Genomic DNA, 18230 nt, shown 5'->3' on the forward strand with positions numbered 1-18230 from the left:
CTCAGTTTTCCACCTCTTGAAGCCTGCATACACAGATGATAGCAGACATCTCTATTGAAAAGCATACTACACGCTCGTGGTGACTCCCTAACAGTCTTGTAAACCCACCAAATAATACCGCATACATCTGCAATGTATGGCAACGAAACTCTGCAGCACCATTGTCGGTGTACTGAAAAAAACTGCAAGAAGAACTTCCCTAATATTCAGCGCGCAGTTCAAAAGCGAACTGCGTTCACCCCGGTGCCCTCTCATCGACAGGCAGCTCTGACAAGAGCTGTTTATTCACGTACACACACACACACACACACAGAGTATGTTTTTTTAATTAAAAATGTCTTAACAGACACATACACTCTAAATGTATGCAGAGCCTGACTGGCATATATTGAAATTATGGGGTGAAACATGCCAGTGCAGAGTAGGCAATGAGGCATGGTGCAGCGCAGCACCTTGGATTCGTGTTAAGCATGTGTGTTTTTGGATTTATGGAGCATTAGAAACTAAGGCTATCCATGTGCCAAGCATGGGGTTGAAAAGTGGTTGCTGCGGTCAGAGACCATTAGCTTTTAATGTGCTGCAGTTTGTTTATGATATTTCCTTCTTTTAGGAACTTTACTCACTGTAAATCTGCTGTGGCAATCTTTGCTAACAGTAAATTAAGATTCAAACAGATATTTTTATGTAGAAATTGTAAAATGCTTTTTTTTTACTTTTTTGGGCTTTCTGCATAAAAAATGTCTTACCTTAACCAATTTTGCATTTAATTCACAAACAGGTTTTCCTTGTTTTATAAGCATGAAGTTATGTGGGTTGTGGTTCGTGGGGTTTAACATCCCAAAGCGACTCACGCTATGAGGGACGCCGTAGTGGAGGTCTCGGGAATAATTTCGACCACCTGGGGTTCTTTAACGTGCACTGACATAGCACAGTACACGGGCCTCTAGAATTTAGCCTCCATCGAAATGCGACCGCTGCGACCAGTATGGAAACTGCGTCTTTCGGGTCAGCAGCCGAGCACCATAGCCAATGAGCCACCACGGTGGCCTGAAGTTATGTGTAAGGCGCATACGTCTGATGTGAGGTGGCATAAGTTCAATAAAGCATTCTTTGGTTTCGACGTGACTTTTATTTGCCCGAGATTCTGCTTTACCAGGTGTACCTTATTGTTGATTGCATTATCTGAAGTGGTCCGCTATTTCTTTTGTAGCTTACTATCCACCAGCTTCAAGCAATCTATGCGGAATATTTACTTTTTCTAGTTTCTCGTCATATGCTCATGCAGCACTCCCTTCAGCTCTTTTGCTACTGCATATGCTGACTTGGCTTGGGACCCAGCATAATTTTATTGTTTTCCATGTGTTGTGGCTGTTGCTGTACGGTGCTTGGTATCTTCTAATAACAATTTTACTGAATTTTTTGGAGTGGAGTGCTTTCAGCAAGCTTAGAGAGTCAATGCAGTTTATGCTGCTCTCAATGTTCTCACCTGGAGTTGTTCGGTGTGCTTTAAAATTATGTGCAGACTGGGATTTTCATACTTAGTCTGCAAGAGAAATCTGTACCACTATCATAGCCATACCATATTGCCGCCATATTCTGCCCATCACACTTTTGTGCCTGCCGCAATGTCCTATATCTTGTCAATCCCAGTCCCTAATGTAACACCCTAAAATGGAGTCAAGTCTGTTGTTGTTAAAGTGTAGGAAAATATGTATGCCTGCAGCAGCAATTGCTATATGTGCTATCTTAAGCTATGGCTGGGCTGTGACCAGCGGAAATAAAAGGGATAGGGAATATTTGCTGAAACACAGAGAACAGAGATATCAAAAAAGGATGGGGGCAAAAATGTATGCAAATATGTACGCGAGAGAAGGAATCAAACCTATATCCTGGTTCGTGCAACAGAATGGTTTTGCCGCTGCATTACCACACAGGCCCATTCACGTTTAAGGTTTCATTCAATTAGTTAAACGAAGCGGACATGGCAAGGAGACCAATGACAGAGAAGGTGAACACAGAAGAGCAAAAGTAGCTAGGAGAGCATTTGATGTCCATATAGCAATGACTGTATAAAGAAGCTACTTGCACCACTATGAAGTAGTGTGTCATTGCATACTAACGCTGAGCACAAAGCTTGAAACAGTGAAGCACTCTTCATGATGCTGCGTTGATGCATAAAAATCATCGTAATTAATATTGGTGAGGAATTTCTTCCAAATACCTATACTGCAATTATTCTTATACTTTTAACTGCTTTATGAAAATAATTAAGCGACCTCAATAATTTACTTTTGGAGGTGACTTGAAAGTTGCATTGACAAACACTTGAAATCAGAATTATTTTATTTAACATCATGACGATGTTGGGTGTGCCGACAAAAAGCCAATGGAAAAGCTTGATGAGGCCGACACACCCTACAGAGGCATTGCAGTCGTACATAACATGGCACTTTTGGAAAACAAAAGAAACAGAAATAACAAATCTGGTATTAGGCGTTAATCATTTTGGACTCCTTACTTAAATGCCATGGGAGAGTGCAACTCAACATTTGACAACCATAATTTGTTGGTATCCTTGGTACATACCATTTTAATGTCGCTCACGTAGGGTATTTTTGTTCTCCGCATTGCAAGGCTGACAGCTTTAGCGTTGGACAATTAGTTTTATCAACACGGGCTTTATACTGCCGTAGAAGTAAAGTTTCAAACAGCTGTGGCAAACGTATAAGTCTAAGTTCATTGAAAATCGGTTCGGAGTGTTCTAGCCGAGGAGCATTCATTACATTTCGAAAAGCTTTCTTTTGAAGGAGATACAAGCGGTTAATATTCGTAAAAGACGTGGCACCCCATACCAATAAGCAATAATTTACAACAGAAGAAAACAACGCACTGTGCAACATTTTCTTAATCTTCGGCATGAAAGATTTCAGTCGACACAAAATACCGACAACATTTGAAAGCTTGTTCACCACCACATCAATGTGATCATTCCAGTTCAAGTTTTCATTAAAAATAGCACCAAAGCTTTTTACCGCAGGGACTGTTTCTATAAAGTGACTAACCGATCCTTAAATAGAGTGGTGGCATATTTGTCAACTTATTACAAGGCCTGAAAAGCACAGCCTTCGTTTTGGCAGTGTTTATATTTAATAAATTATTTTCAGACCATTCTAGGAGCAACTGCAAACATTTTGTGCCTTGTTTTTCGAGATATGGCAACTGTGCAGCTCTAAAGTGGTGTCGTCAGCATAAATGACGAAAATTGGAAGTCTACTAATACAGACAATGTCGTTAACATAGAGAATAAACAGCAATGGCCCCAAGATACTACCTTGCAGTACATCTGAAACGATGTGCCTAGTATCAGATGTCATTGTTTATTTTTACTTGTTGCAATCGAGAACTCAAGTAAGACTGAATTATGCCAAGAAACTGCCCGCAGAAACCCCAGTGCTTGAGCTTAGCTAGCATTATTTTGTGGTTGATGCGGCCGTGGCCTCGTGGCAGAGCACCCGCCTCGGCTTTGGGAGGTGGTAGGTTCAACCCCTGCTGCCAGCTGGGTACCCACCAGTTTTCTCAAAATGGGTGCAAGTCATGCCCCGGCCTGGTGCTCGGCTTCCTAGGGTTGCATTGCTTGGGAAAGGAGCCTGCGCCTTCAGATCCCGTCACTGTGGGCTTGAAGATAGGTACAAAGCAAACTTTGTCAAAGGCAGAGAACTTTGTCACATTCATGAGAAAAGGGCCACAAGTCGGGCTTCTACCACACGAGGCGGATTTAGGGTTGCTTGAAGGGGGAACATATCTCTGATCCGTCAAGGCAGCTGTGGCCTAGACCCTTTTACCACGCATCTCAGCACACATGCGCTGAGCACCAGGCCAGGGGAAATCTTGTACCCATCAAAGAAACCGGTGGCTACCCGGCGGCACTGGGAATGGAACCCCGCAACTCCCGAATGTGATGCGGATGCTTTACCACTAGGCCACCGCTTTGGTGAAATGGGTGCATTCAGGATTTAACACTCGTCATCGTTGCGTTCATGGGCCCAGTGCCCAGGCAGCACTGCAATCCATCTGTTTCACATGGCCGCTCTGTGCACGTGCATCTCGCCTCCTTGAGCTGCTTCACAGGTTGGAAACAAACCTTCAGCGGTGCTAGTGCAGTTCATGTTAAAGACAGGCGCAGGCAACAGATAGTGGTTCTTGCCACTTTGCAGGCGTAGTTGGCACCTTGTGGAATCAGACCGCGCCTGTGTCACCAACGTGCATTTGTTTTCAACAAATTTTTATGGGTGGCAACGAGTTTTCACGCCCTCCCTGTAAGGTGACACATCTCATGAAAAAGGAAGATTGTTTAAATGTGCATCTAAAGCCTGCTGCTGTCAGCTGCTTTGGCAGCAACCACGTTATGAATGATTAGATATGTATGTTTGGCTGAAAACATCCCTTGCCTAGATGCTCTCATCTTAGCGCAGTCAGCTGGCATACATTACATGTGGCTTCAACAGAGCACACATGCTCATGCCTATAAAAGCGAGCAGGTGGCACGGAAAAGCACCACAGGTGCACCTACAAAATGCTTGCCCCTCTCGCTAGACTGTGCTGCGGCACTGCAATCAATGCAGTAGGCTACATCACAGATTGCCTGTTAGGAATTGAAATATAATGCAACTACTTAGCTTCAAAGTGAACTCTGAACACACCCCTCAGCAGACCTTACACTACCTGCAACTCACATCTGGACATGTCAGTCCTCCTGTTATTGCATTTGTCATGAGCTGTTATGAGCCAAAATTTTATTTTGAGCTCGCAATGCTGAAATATTGCAGTTTTGTGTGTTTCCTATAACTTGTGCTGAAAGATGGGATAGCCACAGCTTTTAGTATGACAGCTTGCATGAGTACCCCATATGCCCTTTAACAAGGAAAGTTTTTGCTATCTGCAGTGTTCATAGTTTAGTCACGAAATAATAATACTGTTCATGAAGAATGTGCACTTCACGAGAATCAAGTGTGTGTTTAGTTAACACACACTTGATTCTCGTGAAGTGCGCATTCTTGAGGTTAGTACACTAACATTTATTTGGTCGAATGCACAGTGTGCCAGTGTTAGGAAAAACTACAGTGGGAAGGCACATATGCAACACAGACAGGTAACTCATTTCAACTTGTTTACTGAGTGGCAAAGATGTCAAAGCATACACGCTTATAAATTGGCGATAAACAACCAGAAGAGGTTTGTATTGCATACTGCGTGCCCACAGCACAGCAAAAATTCGACCCAGCCAAACAGCACGTTCTTCAGCACAAGGTGACCAAAGCATTTTGCGGTTCTCCAATTTGAAGTCGGTACGAATATCTCACCACAATGCACGTGCTAGGCACTTGAGCATGTCCTGCCAATGTAACAACACCAAAATTTAATCCACCTCGACAATGGTCCACTAAACCTTATTTGGCGTCACAGCTTCCACTACGTGCCACCACATCACGACGGTAGTGTTTTGCGGTGGATATCTAATGAGGGATACAGAGAAGAGTAGGTCGTGATGAGAAGTCACCAAATACCAGAAGTAGAGCACACAACAGGTCTGCTACTGGAGGGTAAAAAATAAAGCAATGACAGACCAGCAGCGGCGGACTGTATCGCTGAAATCAACGTTTTTAGATCCAAAAACGTTGGCTGAAAAAATCTATGCGATGAAGCGCCTGTAGAACGAAAGCATTTGCGGGGGCTGACTTCACACATTAAGAAGAAACGCCTCGTCATATTACAAATGGAATTGCTAGAAATCGCTGCTGAAAGACTGCGAAGATGCAGCCAAGCAATGTGCCATTGAGCAATGCGCATAAAAATTTTTAAGAAATGCATCTTCCACCCTGGAGGCAGCCATCTTCGACCAACAGGCCAACCAACAAAGCAAGGTCTGCCCAATTTGGCGGAGTAATAACACAAGCAGTTTTGGAGAGAGAGAGAGAGAGAAAACTTTTATTGCTCTTTCAAGAGATTCGCGGAGATGAAGACTTCTTGGTCGTCCTGCTTGGGCGCTGGCGACTTGAGTCTTCGAGCAAGGGTGGGCCCTCAGTCCAGGGCTCCACTGAGTCGTGCCGCTTCAACAGCGTGCTGTACCAAGGCCCTCTGGACCTCGAGCTCGCTGCTGGAGAGACAGCTCTCCCATTGCTCCTCACTCGGTGTTTGATAATTGTGGAATGCTATGTTTCTTTCGCACTCCCAGGTAATGTGATAGAGTGTAGGTGTACCGCCGCACCAGGGACAGTCTGATCTGAATTGCGTTGGTGACATTTTGCTGTATATGTACAGGTTAGGAAAAGTGTTCGTCTGTAGCCTACGCCATCCTACAGCCTCTTCCCTAGTCAGTGCTCTGTGTGGTGGTGGATACCTCAATCTAGTTCCCCTATAAAGTTGTAGGGTCTCTGCGTAGCCTCCCTCGCACGTGAGTAGCCGTAACTCCGGGGCGTCCGATAAGCCTGCTCGGTAAGTGAGCCCTCGAGCCAGGCTGTCCGCCCTTTCGTTTCCTGCTACGCCTGCGTGAGCTGGCACCCAGATGATATGCTGTATAGGCGTTTTTCCAGCGGAAGCTGCCGCCTCGCCGATGATCCTAAGGGCGATGCCGCTAATGTTGCCCTTCGTATAACTCTTGCATGTTTCTTTCGAGTCCGTTAGAATGTTCAGGGAGCGGCCTCTTCTATAGCCTTCGGCTACCGCCAGCGCGACGGCAATCTCTTCGGCCTCCGCTATCCCCGACACTCCCACTGAAGCGCAGGAGGTCATTTCCCCTGTACCATTGACTACCACTACAGCGGCTGTGCGCTTCTCTACGCTTGCGTACATAGAAGCGTCCGTATATAGTGTGTTTTCGGATCGGCCTAGCCTTTTGTCCATCTGCTCGGCCCTAGCCCTCCGCCTCTCCTCGTGTAAGTTGGGATCCATGTTTTTAGGCAATGGCCCTACATTGAAAGTCCTTCTGAGGTCGTCTGGTACTTCTGTATATCTGTCAGCCAGACCACCGGTGTTCCGACCCAACCTCTTCAGGAGCGCCCTTCCTGTGGGGGAGCCTCTGAGTCTAACCAGTTGTGCACCCGTTTGAGCCTCTGCGAGCTCGTCGAAGGTGTTGCTGACTCCGAGCTGGAGCAGTTTTTCGTTTGATGCGTTCCTGGGTAGGTGCAAAGCGATCTTGTAGGCCTTCCTGAGGACACAGTCGGCCTGCTCCCTCTCCGCTTTCGTTGTAGCGTGGTAAGGCAGCGAGTACATGACCCTGCTGACGATCAAGCTGTTCACGAGTTTTAGAGTGTCTTCTTCCTTCATTCCGTATCTTCTCTGAGATACTCGGCTGATCATTCTTCCCACTTGTTCCGCGGCCCTCTTGAGCAGGGTGATGGTGTGACTGCATTTGCGGCTACTTTGCAGCCACATACCCAGGATGTGGACCAGGTTCTTTTCCTGGATCAGCTGTCCTTCGAGGACGACATCCAGTGAAGCTTGGGTGGGGTGTCTCCCTATTCTGATGATCTCCGACTTTTCGGTCGAGCACCTCAGGCCTCTCTCCCTTACGTAGTCTTCTATGCAGGTGGCAGCTTCTTGTAACCGATCTTGTTTCTCTCCTAGCGACCCTTGGGTAGTCCATACGGTAATGTCGTCGGCGTACATCGCGTGTTGAATACCCGGGATCTCTTTGAGCCTTCTCGCTAGTCCTAGCATCGCCATGTTGAAGAGTACAGGCGATATGACAGAGCCTTGGGGTGTTCCCTTGCAGGGCGTGGCGAAGACGTCGCTTCGTAACTCGCCTAGCCCTACGGTTGCTGTCCGGTCACTTAGGAAGGCCCTGATGTAGTCGTGGACCCTCTTCCCGCAGTTCGTGTCGTTTATGCCTTCCATGATGGCGGCGTGGCTCACGTTGTCAAAGGCCCCTTTGATGTCGAGGGCCATGACAACGTTCTCCCCGCTTCTTGGCATCTTCTCCAGTACTTCCTCCTTTAGCTGGAGGAGTACGTCTTGCGTGGACAGGTGAGCTCGAAACCCGTACATGCTATCGGGGTAGAGTTGGTTCCTCTCCAGGTGCGACTGGATTCTCTTCGTTATTACTTTTTCGTACATCTTGCCTAGACAAGACGTAAGGGAGATCTTGGAACAATTTTTTTTAAAAAATGCACGCAAAGTAGTGCATCTTGTAAAATAAGTATAAAATAAAATAGTTCGCAAAATTGTAGAACAAATAGGTTACGATTAGTGCCAGTTTTTCATCGATCACGAAATTGGCGCGGCAGCAACATCGTAATTGCCATCAAGTCAGACGTTGTATTCAATCCAATCCGATCCGATCGTATAATCGTATTGGCGCTCTGCAGCCTCTGCAGTGTCGGTTTAAGTTCGCTGCAAAATTAATTTATTTCCTTCTTTATTGTTTCAAAGTTATACTATGGAAGTTAATGAAGCACTTACGCTTACCACGGTTTGACCCTCGGCGACTGCGATCAGCGAGTCGAGCTACGTAGGCTCGATGTGCCCCACACAGCGGACTCCATCCTCCATGCAGCGAAGAGCCCCGCCACAAGAGATGCCCGGAACGAAGCGTAGTTTTTCGCTTCGAACGGCATGTGAGCGTCATCGCCGGGACGCCACGACAGGTTCCTCGAACCACAGTTCATGTCCAACTCAAGTGTACGCGTCTGGCGACAAGGCTGCGGCGATAACCAACCAGCGAAAAGGTAACCTGTCAGAAAACCCAACACAGCCGTGTGAAAATCTAAAGCATTAAATTTCCTGCAAACTGGGCAGCGTCCCTTATGATGTTAAACACTTAAAATATACGGTGCCTCTTCAAGAATGGGTGCCAACTAAGTGCGACAGTCAGAACTTGCACGCCACAAATACGATGTTGAAGCACTAGCTGTGGCAGTCGTTTAGTCGCGGATAGGATGGAGACGAAGGAGTGGAAGCACTGGCCTTAAATAAGCTAATTTAAAGGTTGGATGTTGGGAGCTTCGTTCACAGTGGGGCGTACCAGTACCTTCGACTCTGGGCACAAGCGTACGGAAGGGCGCTGTTGCTTTGCTACTGCGGATGTGCTTGATGGTTTGATTAATCCGTGATCCAGATATAGCTCGCACTGCAGGTTGTTTTTGTTGTTTCCCGCTCGTATATATATTGTGTCGTATAGTTTCAGTATACACGATTCTGCCATGGGCACACTATCACGGATCTCCCCGAGAACGCTCGGGCCGAAAGAATGGACTAGGCGACAGTGTACCTACACAGACGCACATTTAATCCACTCTACGCGACACAAACCCTAGCACACAAAACTAACTAACAAAGCTAACACAAAACATAAAGACTACCACTACACATGACCCTGGAACAGCCAGTCTACTAGTGTTTGGCGTATGTGCTCACGGTTCGGTGCTGCTGATGCATTGCATGGGTCCAATAAGTGGCATCTAGACAGCGGGAGTCGAGGCGGCGTTCGAAGTGCTCAGGCTGGCGTCGCTGGTGGCGGCGTTGGCGTCGTCGTACGAGCTCCCGGTCCAAGTGCTCATGGAGGCGTTGCTAGCGATGTTTGCATGGAGGGCACCACCCGGATGGGTGGCAACAGGCACCCCTGGCCGTAGCAAGTGGTTCCATCAGCCGTTGACCCCCGGAACGAGCTTAGGAATGGCAGGTAGTCTACGGTGCGATGCCATAGAAGTCGAGATCACCGGAGCAGTAGCCGGTGTTGCTCTCTTCCAGCTAAGGTGTTCCTGACCCGCCGGAGCCTCCACTTCTCTGTTCTTCCCTCCCGTGCCACGTTATCCCTCGCGCTTTTATAGCCTCGTCGTTGGTACACGTCATCCTTGCCTTCGTCGTCATCGTCTTCTCTTCTCCACCAATACCCGCCGCGGTGTCTCAGTGGTTATGGCGCTCGGCTGCTGACCCGAAAGACGCGGTTTCGATCACGGCTGCGGCGGTCGAATCTCGATGGAGGCAAAATTCTAGAGGCCCGTGTGCTGTGCGATGTCAGTGCACGTTAAAGAGCACCAGGTGGTCGAAATTTCCGCAGCCCTTCACTACGGCGTGGCTTGAGTCGCTTTGGGACGTTAAACCCCAATAAATCAAATCAAATCAAATCAAATCTTCTCCACCAATCAACTCTTCCCACCTCACCAAATACTTCTTCTTCATTTTCTTTATTCTGGGATTAATACACGTCATGCTTATCACCATCCCATTCTTCTTTTCCAGATTTTAGTTCATGCTTCTATTTCCAATTTCCTAATATATGTGACACACGCACAGGCACACTCAGACTGACGTAGCAGTCGACAGTCACTTTGCAGCTGGGACATTGTCTGCCACACTGCGACACAGCGAATAACTGCGCTTGGCCTTCTTTGATGGCCTGCCTGGTGGGACACGTTTCGAGCCTTTGTGCAGGCCAGGTCGTCTCCTTGCGATGCTTGTTGGCTGCACGCTTATCTTGCCTCGGCACCTTGAAACCCTGCAGACTGCAGCTGACATGTTTATTAGTGCTGTGACAAAGCTCTGCTTGTTTGGAAGGCTTTTCAGTTTTTTCGCAAGTCTGGCTGTGTGCTTCATGCATGTCTGGTTGTTGTTAACTTCAGCCTTTAGGTGCCGAAAGGCGTCTATGAGGGCTTCAAAAGGGTCTTCCTCCAGTTCCTGAAACACACACAAAATAAACTAACAGTTTTTTGCTTAAAGGCTGCTGTTTGCCTACCCATGGGCTGATTGTTATAATCTGTTGCATGCAAAGAGGAAGCTGAGCTGTGTGATTCTGATACTTGTCAAAGATACTGGCATGACACAGTTTGTTAAGCTTTCTTCCATCGAAAAATGAGCGAAGTTTTGTGATGCATATGTGGTAGAAGTAACATATTATTCATAAACCTTCTTTATGGTGCCAGTAGCTACAGAATCATGGTTGCTAAGAGGCAGCGTGCCATTCGGCGTGTGTAGGCTGTTGCTGCTGTAGGCAACAGAGAGGCATGTGAGAGGAGGATGATGAGCCATGCAGATGGTGCAAGCACATCGTCTGATCATGGGGTGGCTTCACAAACAGTGGCATCTGGGCCTCTCCACTAAATTTAAATTTACTTCCTCCATGGTCTAAAATATGCATGAACTGTTGTTAGGTCCGCTTGCTTTGGGGGGAAAATTTCATAATTAAGAATTTCTGCAGAATTCTTGTTAGTAACCACAATTTAGTTTTTTGTTATTGCAGACACCAATCGGAGCTAGAGAATGATAAAAATGTGATTGTTTTTTTTTTAATTCCCATGAAAGCCAGCCTATTGTTGCACAGTTTTGGTGATGCTGTGACATGCTAGACCTCTGCATATACATAAGCAAGTGAACGTGTCGAGCTTGGCGGCTGTAGTGGCAACGTGTTCACAGTCCTGTATAGGAAAAGTCATGATACTGTCATCTTTCGAAAGAAGCATTAATGGTAGTGACAAAAAGTTTCTAGTTTCGAACAATGCTCAACATCCATTCTTGGGTTTTTATCTTCTATGGTACCAGGCTTTACATTGATGAGTGAGGGAAGTCCGAGGCCAGACTAATGCACGGCTGTGCCTGGCTTGCATGCATGGTCACAACAGCATGTGTAGGATTGTGCACCATGGCAGACTTAGAGAGATAAATCAGTCACTGGGAGACATTGTGTCAAACAAGCACCATTCTTCAGGTGGAGGGAATACCAAGTATTACCTGATGGTGAACTACAACCAGCACATGCTATTTTACTGAAGGTACATTTGAAGTACAAGGGTTTTTTTAGAAATAAACGTGTATTTATTTTGTGTGTTATGTTTCCTGCAAAATGTTGCACATTTTTCTTTATGATTTCACAGAATTTTAAATTCTCCACCACAAAAAATGTACCGTATTTTCCGGTATATAAGATGCGGCTTTTTTTTTTCAAAAATCTTGCTGGTGCGTCCTATACAAGGGTGCGTCTTATATGCGAATTTTTCGTTTTTTTTTTTCTTCCGAGTTCAGAGATTACTCGGGTTCATGCTCAAGCTTTTTTCACCGAAAAAATATCACTACCAGTAACGCGGTTGTAACACGGTCAATGCTTAAATACCGGAACCGCCTTGCGGAACTTTTTTTTAGGTGAACTTTATCATGAAACGGCAGGGATGACGTCTTCGGGAGCACAAACGTGCGGCTGTTTCGGAGGCCCCAAGCAAAAGTAATGAGAAGTGCCAAAAGATGGCGACAATCGCACTTCTCGCCATTGTCAAGACAAGACAAGATGTACTCATGGGGAGCTCATTCGTTTTTTCTTTCTTTTTTGCTAAAACGTGGGCGGGTATGACGTGAGTGTTGCCTTTTTCAATCACTTAGCGTTGGTTAAGAATTTCTCACAGGTACGGTGCATATCGCGATGGTCACGCAAGCGGGTTTAATTAAGCCTCACTAGCCTAACTGGGTAAACTGGGGTGCGCCTTATACACTGGTGAGTCTTATATACGAACTTTTTCAATGACAGCTTGCATATATGGCGGGTGCGTCTTATACACCAGAAAATACGGTAGTCACTTGTCATCAATGACTATGGTTTATAATGACTCCGGCTAACATAGAGTTGCCGTAATTTGTCTTGCAAATGTATAGCGCCATAGCAAACCTGGTTCAGTGGTTGAGCACTGGAGGTTTCCCTACTTTCTGGAGGGCTGTACTGGGTAGTTGCAGCTGTTGAGGTGGAGGGAGTGTTCCAAGAACATCGGTGGGAGCCTCGCCGCACACAGCATTTTGCAGCGCTTGTGTCTTCTCATGGAGGCCTTCGAAGAAATCAATGCCGGGGCAGTTGTCTCCGAGCGCAAGCTTTCCAAGGTTGTAGCGACCTTCTCTAGTCAGCAGAGGTGCATTTGGGAAGATCCAACCAAACACTTTGTGCACGAGTGCCTGGTGTTTACAAAATGCACCCTGCTGTCCAGAGCTGCAGGTGCACAGGCTGATGTCAGAGTACACCGTGTAAAACTTGCTCTCTGGACTGCCACTTGGGGCGACATAATGCCCATCTCCGTCACACCTGATGTTGTTTTCGGTACCTTCTGGCAGTTTCTTCAGAAGCCTCTCATATTGCAGCATGTGCCCAGTGAGTGGGCATGGTCAAGTATTCTGTGCAAGAAATACTTTTCCCACACAACTGAGAGGAACTCAGCTAGGGCCACAACATTAAATGCTTTAGTTCTATGCAGGATTATGTCTTTCAGGACCCTAATCGAGGCCTCTGAATAGTTGTTGGTGCTGTGGCCCCGTGTCTTTGCTGACAGTCGGAAGAGCAGCACCCATTCTTCTTCCTTCTCCAGTAGCGCTTCAGTGAGGGTGATGAAGCCCTCGTGCTTTTGGGAGCGAAGGTCTTGCTTGGTGGCCTCTAGTGCCTCTCTACTATCAGCGTGCATGATCTGCAGGGTTGCCAGAAAAAGAAAAAAAGGAATAGCGCCGATCAGAAGCACTTAAACACTAGCGTAGTACATAAAAAACTTCATATTTCAGTTATGAACCAAGTTATAAGAAGTGCATTCCAAACATTTACATGCAGTCTAAGAGCTTAGCTTTATTATTAGTCACTGTCCAAAATTTTCATCACTGGTGCTGCCATCTCAAGAGCGGTTGCTGTATTGCAGTCCAGCAGCAGGAGGAAACACTAGTATAGCTTCAACGGGATAGTAAAAACTTCACTCAATTATGAACAAGAGCAAAATTGCTACAATTATTCAAACGTACGTTGAGTTTGTCAATTTGGGCTACAGATCCCAGGAAGAATGAACAGGTGCGTTAATTTTGGGCACACATTAGGAAAAGTTTCATGAAGGCCTTGGCAATGATGGAGCAAGCATTCATGCAGGATTGCAAGACCTCTACGAAACACTGTTACCAAAATTCAACTTCTTGAATTGGTTACAAGCACGGCAGCAGATTTTAACTCTTGTTATGGGTCATTTTATTGCCATATTTGTGATCCAGATTCTGGCCACTCTTCAGAACTGGGAGGGAGTGCATTGACATCTGCATGGAGCCACATAGGGTTGTCATAAATGTACAAACTTTTTGTTCCAGGTCACTGCTGGGGCTACCTGGTGTTACACTTAGGACTCTGAGAGAAAGCAGCCATCTTCTCTGGGCAGAGTCCATACTTGCCGTGAATGGTGAGACAGGTGTAAAGTCAAGTGCATGTTCAGGACTTTCCTTGGCATCAGTGGGATTGTGTAAAAAAAAACTGACACCAGAAGGACGAAGAATCAGTTCCACCTGCTACTGTGCCATTTTGCAGCACCTGGAGACATAACCCTAACAGGCCTACTGAATCATTTCAAGGCTCTCTTTTCCAGATTTGCTGGTTTTTATGGATAATTTGATGCCAGCCATCTGTTCAAGTTTTCCATTAATTCACAAATCATGAATACAATCTAGCCCACCTATAACGACTGCAGTTATAACTAACAGTTATTACAAATGAGGTAGAGCTACCGTCAAAAAATCTATTAGGGCTATGACATTGCATCTTAGATAAAACGAACAACCTTGGCTATATAACTCTGTTATAACTAACAAGGAGGCGCTGTAATCTCACTCCCACAGCCTCCCCGCTACTGTGATCTCCCAAAGAAAATGTAGCTGTCTCTCCCTCCCCCTTCCTCCCCCCAAATAAATAAATAAAAAAAGTGGATTTGGAACTTAAACTACCGGCCAGGTGTGCTCCAACAGGCTACAGGGTCAGTCAGTGCTTGCGTGCACGCCTGTTGGGTAAAGCATTTAAAGTGGAAACAGAAGCATGGTAAGCTCTAGACAGGGGCAGTGTTGGAAGCAAACTGCTGCACATGGCCGGTGCCTAGTCAATAACAGCGATTTGAGAAGCTTGAATACCAGTCACGAGGTATGCCTTGCAGGCATACCTCGTGACTGCGCGGCTGTCTCTGCGCGGCTGCCGCGTCCAGGCAATTCGTAGACAGCAGATAGCTTGTGTCACCCTTGTTTAGAGCTCTCGAACAGTGTGCGCCGTATGATTGAAAGTAGCAGCCATTGTTTTTTGGTAAGGTGCTATTTCCCATCTAGTTTATAGGCCTATTCGACTGTATTCTGGTGGAAAGATTGCTTCAAGACCCTAGTAGTCACGGCAAGCTATAGCTTTATTTGGAGCTTTATGCATTACTTGAGAGCTTTACAGAAGGGTCGTGTATACTGTACATTATGAGTGCTCATGCGCTGCAGTAGCTTTGTCGCTGCACCCTGACAACGTTTTTGAGGATTGAAGACGAGGGCTTTCACCAGTTGCCGTGAGCGCCTCATTTACTAACGGTATTACCACGTCATTGAAACAGCTCGTCTGCTGCTTAGGGCTTGGCCACGAGCACATGACCGTTCTGGAGAGCTTAGAAAGAGGTTTGATAGGGTCTGCTTCGAAGAAACAGGCATGCACAGCAGACCTTTTAAAGAAATAACTTTCACTTTTCTCTGGCTGTATTTTTGAGCTGTAATGGGGCAAGTCCACTGACTACAAACTTTGGATTTAACGAACCCAATCCACATGACCGTCAAGGTCATTATAAGTGGGCTCGACTGTATACCGCTGTCTACGATCATGAGGTTATGTAGTACAGCTCCTTATCTGAACAGTATTATTGTCTCTCGCCACAGTTGCAAATGGTCTTTGTTATGCTTGCTTGTCGCTGATACTTATGCTGCCGCTACTGTGCTGCATAAGTAGCCCCACAATTTTTTTTATTGCATCTTTCATATGCTGAACTGAGAGGCAAAAGCTCTGCTGTGTTTGGCTGTACTTTTTGCAATTACTTAAGTGTGTGTATGATGCCTACAAACTGAAACACAAGTGGTCAATGCATTGGCTGTGTCGTCATGCACTGGACATGCTATAGCACCCATTCTTCAACCAAATACCATAGGCCTGCACAGCATGCATGCACTATGCGACTTGTGAGACATCGTCCTGTGACGTAGTATCAGTGGCACAGTACCTGGCCTTGCCACCGCTGTGGCTCACGGTTACGGTGCTTGGCTGCTGACCCAACCATCAGATGTGGGTTCGATCCCGGCCGCGGTGACCAAATTTAGATGGAGGCGAAATTCCAGAGGCCTGTGTACTGTGCAATGTTAGTGCATGTTAAAGAACCCCAGGTGGCCGAAATTTTCTGAGCCTTTCACTGTGGCATCCCTTATAGTCTCGAGTCACTTTGGGACATTAAACCCCCATAAAACCGTAAAACTTTTTCTTCTGAATCATTCACTCACTGCTGTTTCTGTATGCATTCAAATTTTAGATCAATGATTATGAATAAATTCCATACCTTTTGAAAAATGGCCATCAATGACTTCCTTTCACTTGGGCTGACACCGTGCTTGGCAAGCGTCAGCCACCGCCACTCAGCCTGTGCCACATGAAAGTGGCATAGGAGCTGCCTGGCTTCTGGCCAGTTGTCAAGAATTGCTGCTTTCTCAGCAGCACTGTTGTCAGTCATGAAAGTCTCTGGTGCCTGCAGACAAGAAATAGCCGCATACTGACAGCTGTGCAACAGCTAAGTCATTCCCATGACAGATGTATGCGGGTGCCGGATAAGTTGATAACCTTGCTACATTACCCTGTGTTGCTATGATGATATTTTTCACTTCGGTTTTGATGGAATTACTGAAAGGGCCCTAACTCTGTGCATGCATAATCTATATCCAGCTTGATATTTAAATGTAAAAGTGACATTTACACAGTGTAGTTCACATGTTAGACACTTCAGCTCTACAGCTTGTTCATTTGTGGCTCAAATTTTAAATGAAATCGACTGCTACTGACCTGACAGGTTGGGCAAGCAGGAGTTTAGGCAGCATTGGTATGGGCTTGCATTAACTCAGATTTTTTGTTTATCAAACAAGATGAAAAGTCCAAGATTTTGAGGTTTGCAGAGTGTCACACCTCCTCTTGCAGCAAACTGTTGAAGCTTAAAAGTTGTAGGCGTGGCTTGTAGCCAATGCTTATATTGTTAAGAAGTGCCTCTTGGAGCTTGCAGAAAGTACAGGCTGGAGCAGACCCATATTCTGAACCAATGTTGCCTAACTCATGTAATCTGCAATTACCTGGCATTCTTTCAAACAACATGCAGTAAGTATGATTTGCAATTTTCCTGTGCCCACCTCGCAGCCTCCAAAGCAAAAGGGGTAGTTGTGCTTCAGGAGCTCGAAGCCAGCTGATTAGCCCTGAGTAGTCTGGCTGCTGTGCACAATGACTGCTATGGGTACAGCACCAGCTGATGTCGCTGTCAGCATAACTGTCACGCTGCTTCTTGTTGAGTCACATGACGTCGTGGAATCAACGAAGATGACTTCAGAGGATTATTCAAGCAGCTGGGCACGCCTCGTGATTGGAGTTACCAGGAGAACTGCCCAGCTTCCTGCCCCTCCCTCTGAGTGCACCTTCACATCAACCCCTGCATAAAAAGCGGGTTTTGATGGTTTAGTATGGCATAACATGAAAGCATAGTTTGTGTTGCAAAACAAATTATCGCCTTTATGAGACACTGAGAGCAAATTGAAGTTTTCCTGCATCAATGGATTACTGTTATGTGGACGAAGAGCATATTTTCAATGAAAACAAAATATTTTTGTGTGGTAGGAAGGACAATAAAATGAGAGATGGGTATTGTCAGGTGAGATTTTTTGTTCTATAGAACAGAGGGTTAGGTGCCTGAATAATCTAACTTTTTTGTACCGCTACTAGCTGTCCACTTTCATCTCACCAAGAAAATAAGACAGCTAAATGTGCAAAATAAAACTAAAAGAACTCTCAACACATTGTCATCAGCACCGTTGCAAGTTTTTATCAAAGTGTTCCAAAAATACTCCACTGTTAACTCCTAATTTTTTTTTTTTTTTTTTACCAAAAACATGCTTGTACTGTATGTTCTCTAAGTTTGGTGGCCATGCAATATTCCTTTCCAGCGCAAATATTTTTTAAAGTTACCATTTCCGTGGCCTCTGTTCAGGTGATGGCTGTATCACCTATAATCAAGACTGCATTTTTGGCATCAAAAACATTCCTCATGCATTAAAACTTTCTGGCCACTTCACTGACAAAATTTTCATGCTGTATTAGGTCATCCTAGCATTTTATGAAAGGACTCGTTTTCAGTTGGGCCTTCAGCCATGCAAGCCAGATATGCTTGTTCACATATTTATGCTCACTGCCTGCTAGGTGGATGTGC

General features: G+C 45.8%; 1 pseudogene across 1 annotated transcript; it reads right to left on the reverse strand.

The window, feature by feature from the left end:
- Nucleotides 1-10175: 10175 nt before the first annotated feature.
- On the reverse strand, nt 10176-17295 carry LOC149352209 (uncharacterized; annotated as a pseudogene). The gene is made up of 4 exons (XR_016290705.1): nt 17164-17295; nt 16329-16514; nt 12647-13427; nt 10176-10671 (listed from the first exon to the last, which is right to left on the reverse strand). The product of XR_016290705.1 is annotated as an uncharacterized LOC149352209 (transcript).
- Nucleotides 17296-18230: the final 935 nt, after the last annotated feature.

Source organism: Amblyomma mixtum, chromosome 3, assembly GCF_055824585.1.
Source record: "Amblyomma mixtum isolate Tamu chromosome 3, ASM5582458v1, whole genome shotgun sequence".
NCBI lineage: Eukaryota > Metazoa > Arthropoda > Arachnida > Ixodida > Ixodidae > Amblyomma > Amblyomma mixtum.